General features: G+C 38.0%; 1 long non-coding RNA gene across 1 annotated transcript; it reads right to left on the bottom strand.

Annotated features, from left to right (window-relative positions):
• Nucleotides 1–2818: 2818 nt before the first annotated feature.
• Nucleotides 2819–6332, bottom strand: LOC110895596. Its single transcript, XR_002567257.2, has 5 exons — nucleotides 6289–6332; nucleotides 5912–6214; nucleotides 4588–5635; nucleotides 4072–4475; nucleotides 2819–3993 (listed from the first exon to the last, which is right to left on the bottom strand). It is a non-coding gene; the product is annotated as an uncharacterized LOC110895596 (long non-coding RNA).
• Between the last annotated feature and the right edge of the window lie 484 nt (nucleotides 6333–6816).

The following is a 6816-nucleotide window of genomic DNA, read 5'->3' as shown; positions in this document are numbered from 1 at the left end:
TAGGTTTCGAGGCTCGTTACGGACCTACGCGTGATACGGACGTTTCGACTAAAAAATAAAAAATAAAAACTATATATTTACGACGTCTTAGGTTTCGACGCTCGAAATGGACCTAATCGCATTACGGATGACCTGAACGGTATATTATAATTATTATCTATCTACGACATATTAGGTTTCGGCGCTTGTTACGGACCTACGCGCGATACAGACGTTTCGACTAAAAAATAAAAAAAACTATATATTTACGACGTCTTAGGTTTCGACGCCCGAAATGGACCTAATCGCGTTACGGACGACCCGAACGGTATATTATAATTATTATCTATCTACGACGTATTAGGTTTCGGCGCTCGTTACCGACCTACGCGCGATACAGACGTTTCGACTAAAAAATAAAAAAAAACTATATATTTACGACGTCTTAGGTTTAGACGCTTGAAATAGACCTAATCGCGTTACGGACGACCCGAACGGTATATTATAATTATTATCTATCTACGACATATTAGGTTTCGGCACTCGTTACCGACCTACATGCGATACGGACGTTTCGACTAAAAAATAAAAAAAAAACTATATATTTACGACGTCTTAGGTTTCGACGCTCGAAATGGACCTAATCGCGTTACGGACGACCCGAACGGTATATTATAATTATTATCTATCTACGACGTATTAGGTTTCGACGCTCGTTACCGACCTACGCGCGATACGGACGTTTCGACTAAAAAATAAAAAAAAAACTATATATTTACGACGTCTTAGGTTTCGACGCTCGAAATGGACCTAATCGCGTTACGGACGACCCGAACGGTATATTATAATTATTATCTATCTACGACGTATTAGGTTTCGACGCTCGTTACCGACCTACGCGCGATACGGACAGTTCAAATATTCTTGAAAAAACACTGAATTTATGAACCTATACGATGTGTATAGGTTGATACGTATCGTATCAGTTCAAATGTTCTTGAACAAACATTGAAATTATGCACCGATACGTATCGTATAGGTCGATCCGCATCGTATCGACCCATCTGTTCTTGACAAAAATTTGAAATTTTGAAACGATACGATGCGTATAGGCCGATACGCATCGTATCGATTCAAAAGTTCTTCAAAAACCCCAAAAAACCCCAGTTTTCAACCCAAAATTTACGATAAACATACGGCTAAAATGAAAAATCTAACACGTTAAAATGATGAGGGTGTGGAGATGAATACCGTACTACTCTTCGATCTTGAAGTCTCAAGCGTATGTCGACCGTATGTATACCACCGTATGTGTGTGTATTTGGGTGTATTTTGAGTTTTGTTTGTTTTTGGATCGTATAAACCCCCTGTGTTTTAAGGGGTTATATCGTTTTCTCATTCTATACGCATCGTGTAGATCTATACAATGGTTAGTAAACTACCAATATACCCCTGTTTTTCAAATAAATCCAGGGGATAAAACGCATCGTATAGGTCTATACGATGCGTGTGAAAGTGCAATACGATACAAGTTTGGCCTATACGATCGTATATGCCATAGTTTGAAAATTTGGTTTTTCGTGTTTTCCTCGGTTCGACGCGTATATGAGTCGTTTTTTGAAGAAATTTCGCATATTTTGTCGTTTTATGACGTATGACTTCAACATACGTCGTTTCGGTGACGTTCGGTTGCCTGCGAATATCGTATTTTACGATTACGTACAGTTTTGTTTGAAGTCCACTTGTACTCCATAGTGCCTGCCGTGTTATATGTATATGTTCGTGGAAAATATCATTAGTCGCGTATTTTAGCGTACTTTAGAGCATTATATCGTATTTTAAGGTATTTTAGCGCATTTTAGCGTATTTCGGCGTATTTTAGCGTATTTAATTGTATTTTGACATATTTTACCGTATTTTCGAACATTTTAGCGTACTTTAGAGCATTATATCGTATTTTTAGGTATTTTAACATATTTTCATGTATCTTATGGTATTTTAAGGTATTTTAACGCATTTTAGCGTATTTCGGCGTATTTAATTGTATTTTGACGTATTTTACCGTATTTTCGAACATTTTAGCGTACTTTAGAACATTATATCGTATTTTAAGGTATTTTAACATATTTTCATGTATCTTATGGTATTTTAAGGTATTTTAGCGCATTTTAGCGTATTTCGGCGTATTTTAGCGTATTTAATTGTATTTTGACGTATTTTACCGTATTTTCGAACATTTTAGCGTACTTTAGAGCATTATATCGTATTTTAAGGTATTTTAACATATTTTCATGTATCTTATGGTATTTTAAGGTATTTTAGCGCATTTTAGTGTATTTCGGCGTATTTTAACGTATTTTGACGCATTTTACCGTATTTTCGAATATTTTAGCGTACTTTAGAGCATTATATCGTATTTTAAGGTATTTTAACATATTTTCTTGTATCTTATGGTATTTTAAGGTATTTTAGCGCATTTTAGCGTATTTCAGCGTATTTTGACGTATTTAATTGTATTTTGACGTATTTTACCGTATTTTCGGACATTTTAGCGCATTATATCGTATTTTAAGGTATTTTAACATATTTTCATGTATCTTAAGGTATTTTAGCGCATTTTAGCGTATTTCGGCGTATTTTGACGTATTTAATTGTATTTTGACGTATTTTACCGTATTTTCGAACATTTTAGCGTATTTTAGCGCATGTTAGCGTATTTTAGCATATTTTCATGTATTTAATTGTACTGTAACGTATTTTGACTTTTTTAGCGCATTTTCGAATATTTTACCGTATTTTCGTATTACAAATTAATCAATATAATGCATTGATTTGGCAATAAACAAATGGAATGCATTATACAAATAAATTATTGTTTAAAATTACAAATCAATCAATGACAAGCAATGTAGGGTCAATGTTAGGCTTCATTAGCATATCATACCACGCTATCCGTTCCGTGTAGTTTTCCGTCCAATGTAAAGCTTCTTGGCGTGCGCGTCTACTCCATGTAAGGTTCGGTGGCGGCATTGGATAGTCCCCTTCAAGTCTGACGTGGATGAAATGACCACGATTAACAAATAACAGTGAAACAAACTGATGGGGGTCACGTGCGTACTTTGGATCATATAAGGGAAATACAGTAGAACAACCTTGGATGTCTAATATGTGAACAATCACAACAAACCTATTGGCAAGAAGGAGTGCTGCTTGTGGCATCTCCATCCAATGTTCCCTGGGTGCCATTCCAACCCCGGTAAAATTTATTCTCGGTACTTGTTGGTCGTAGTCCCCTGGTACTTCACGATCCAAGATGTACTCCCACATTTCTTTGTTTGGACCCGTCAGCTCTTCAAGTAGTTGGTTTCGAATATACCCAAAGTAATCTTGTTCAAACCCTAAACCCACAGCCGCCGCCCGAAACCCACAATGTTCATCCGGCCTGACATCTTTTATTCTTGAAATGTAGGGGTGGAACACTTTTGGAATTTGTTTTTTTGTATCTGTACGCATATTCAAGCATTCCCTCATCAATGATTAACGAAAAGGCATTGCCCTTGCCAGGCTCTTCTTCATGTGAAGATGTTGAACGACCTCGTCGATTTAACGACCTTTGAGACTTTAGAGACATTGCAGACGTAGACGGTATTAGGGAATCTTGCGATGGTACATAAGAGCTATGTCGAGGAGGGTCACACCTACTTTGTTGTCTGGGAGGCCCAACTGAGCTATCTCTAGCAGCTTGCTCTTTTCTTTGTTGTTGAACCTTGGAAGTTGGCCGCCTGCGAGTGTTTTCTTGTACGACAGACGGTTTTTTGTCGCTCATATATGGGTTTACCACCGCCGCGATCTTCGATAAGATGCTTTTCCTCACTTGCGGGGGTTGGGTAGACAATTTTTGTTTCACATATTCTAATTGTTTGTCTACATCAACATCTTCCTCATCAAAATTTGATGCGTTCAGGTCAAGTTATCTCCAGAAAATGTCTATATCTTCGAGCTGAATGACGCAGTCTGCAAAACAAAAAAAACAGCATTAGACAATCATATTAAATTAAGACAACAAAACATTTTTTATAAGTCTATAAGTACCTGTATTCTGCAATCTCTCCAGGCGACATGCACATAACAACCCGGCACCTGAGTACAGCTGGCAGGCACATGTTGATCCGAATGACCGCAACGTGTCTATTCTCCGTGTTAGCTCGTTTTCCAATAGGTTAAGAGCATGGATGGAAACTTTAAGAAGTAGGTTGGAAAACATAGGAATCTGAAGGTGGCTGTTCATTCGCTTGGTGCGGCTTTCTTCCAAGGATTTCTTTATTTGCGCATATTGCTTTAGTACCAAGGTGTCCACCTTTTTCACCAGCGATTCCAGACTGCATCTCCGTGTAGTAAGCTGTTTCTTTAATGCAGCATGTGCGCCTTCAGCTCTGCTTGTTGTACTTTGCAAGAATGTCAGGGTTTGATTGGTCCATGCAGATACGAATAATTGTCTGGAGGTGCTTAACCAGTTATTCCATAGGTAATTAAAAACACCAGAAAATGATAAAAATATTTAAATTATATATCAATTTGTATGAATGTATTTACTTAGAGAGAACATACATGTAAGTTGTTGATTGACAAGGTGTCTCTGAAGGTTGAGGACGTTATATTTGTATAACTCCTCGGTAGCGGAATTACACACTGTTTTCCACTGATTTATAAAGGCTTCCCAATCTTGCCCATTAAACGAACCCTTGCAGTGCTTCACAATATTTTGTAAGATGTGGAACTTGCAGAGATATCTGTGGGCGCCAGGGAATATTTTTCTACACGCGTTTATCAGTGCTTGGTCCCTGTCCGTTAGAATTAGACGCGGCTCCATGCACTCGTGCAGCATAGACCTGACCCTCTCCAAGACCCAGACGTACGTTGCCTCCTGCTCGTTTGAAAGAAATGCATGCGCAACACAGAAGGTGTGGTTTGTCGACGACATACCCACAACTTGCAAAAATGGAAGATTGTACATGTTAGTCTTGTAGGTAGCGTCGATCATAAGCACATGTGGGAATGCCCTCCACATTTCAAAGGACTTATCGTGACAGAAAAATATATGCTGAACGACGTTGGTGGAAGGTTCCGCCTGTATGTAATAGGTCATCTTTTTCTTCCTGGAGGATTTGTTCTAGTCGCTGCATGGGAGACGGTTTTTTCTCGAACTTCGCGGCCCTAATCTTTTGGCGAGCGTTGTGTATGTCTTTCGGAACACATACGTTCTCAGGGTTCTGTTATTCCAGATTGTATGGGGCTGTATGTCTTGATCTGTCAGCACTTGCACCAGCCTAAACTCATTAGGAGTAAGCCTCCTGGCATACGCGTGACCCTCCAGATGTTCAGCAGGGCCGTGGTTGTGCGCCTCGTTAAAATTTTTGTTCAGATAATCTATCCGCCAAGACATACAGCCCCGGTCGAGACAACCTATCACCATAAAAGGGCACGCGCATTTTTTGCTGCCGGTTTTCCTAACCGTGGCCTTACTCTCATGCTCGCCGCTACAACAACATTGGAGCCACACCCGGTTATCCTTGGACCGTTTGGTAACAACTATGTATCCGTTGGCTAAACCCCTTCGTTTTACCCAACTTTCCAAATCATCGTGGGATAAAAAATCCTAAAAACATAACAAGTAACTTAAAAAAATATAACAATTTTGAATGTACTTTTTTAAAAATTCTGAAAAAAATATTTTAATGTATTTTTTATAATATTTAAAAAATATAACAGGTTAGTTTAATTAATTTTATAAAAATATTTCATATAACGTTTATTAATTAATTTTTATCCAATTTGAAAAATATAACAATTTTCATGTATTTTGTATTAACAATTGTATAATAATTTAACAGAAAAAAATATAACATTTAACAAAAATATATTTCGTTCGTACCTGATCAGTTTTGTACGAAACTTCAGGGTAAGCGGGTGTCTCATCACCCAATGACTCTTGCACGGGTGGCTCGTCACCCAATGACTCTTGCACAGCTGGATCGTCACCCAATGACTCTTGCACGTAAGAAGGGTGACTAAGGTCTCCTTGTACTCCCGAGGGACCACTAACGAAAACGTTATTGCCATATTCTTCCTGTCCGTACGAGGGATCGTAACCGGGTTCATAAAACGGAGACCTATAACCTTGATCATGGCTACACGCGTTCAAATCTGGTAGCAACGGTTGGCGGGGCATAGCAGACTAAAAAACTAACGGGTAAAAGGTAATGGTAAGTTTAACGCCGAATAGAAAAAAGTAAATATATATATACTTACCTCGTTGAGGTCTGGCAACGACGATTCATTATGACGGGGACAATAGCCCTATACGATGCGTATATGGCATACGTCAATCACTTTACGTCACTCAACAGTGACGGAAAGCTGATCGTACTTTCTAAAAAAAGTAATACGCATCGTATAGACCTATACGATGCATATTACTTTAACCCCCCGTGAGACAATGTCAGTCTTTGACTGACACATAATTAATTACCAACCCAATACGCATCGTATAGACCTATACGATGCGTATTGAGGGTGTCGATTTAATAAGTCAAGGTGTGCCAATAATACGACCCTTCTGATATATAGAAAGAAAATTAGATTGAAAAAATTAATGATTTATTTTATTTTTTCTATTATCACAAAACTATATTCTCTTAGAACCCTCAAGTATAAGTGTGTGTGAGAGAAGTTTCTTAACAGTTTTGTTTATATCAATTGCTCAACTAATTAACCACTATTATAAGTTATGGAAAAGTGTAAAATACATTACGGCTTAACGTACATCACGTACGACAA

This window comes from Helianthus annuus, chromosome 12 (genome assembly GCF_002127325.2).
Source record: "Helianthus annuus cultivar XRQ/B chromosome 12, HanXRQr2.0-SUNRISE, whole genome shotgun sequence".
In the NCBI taxonomy this organism is placed as follows: domain Eukaryota; kingdom Viridiplantae; phylum Streptophyta; class Magnoliopsida; order Asterales; family Asteraceae; genus Helianthus; species Helianthus annuus.
Note: the sequence above shows the minus strand (reverse complement) of the source record. Positions and strands in the feature narration are given on the sequence as shown.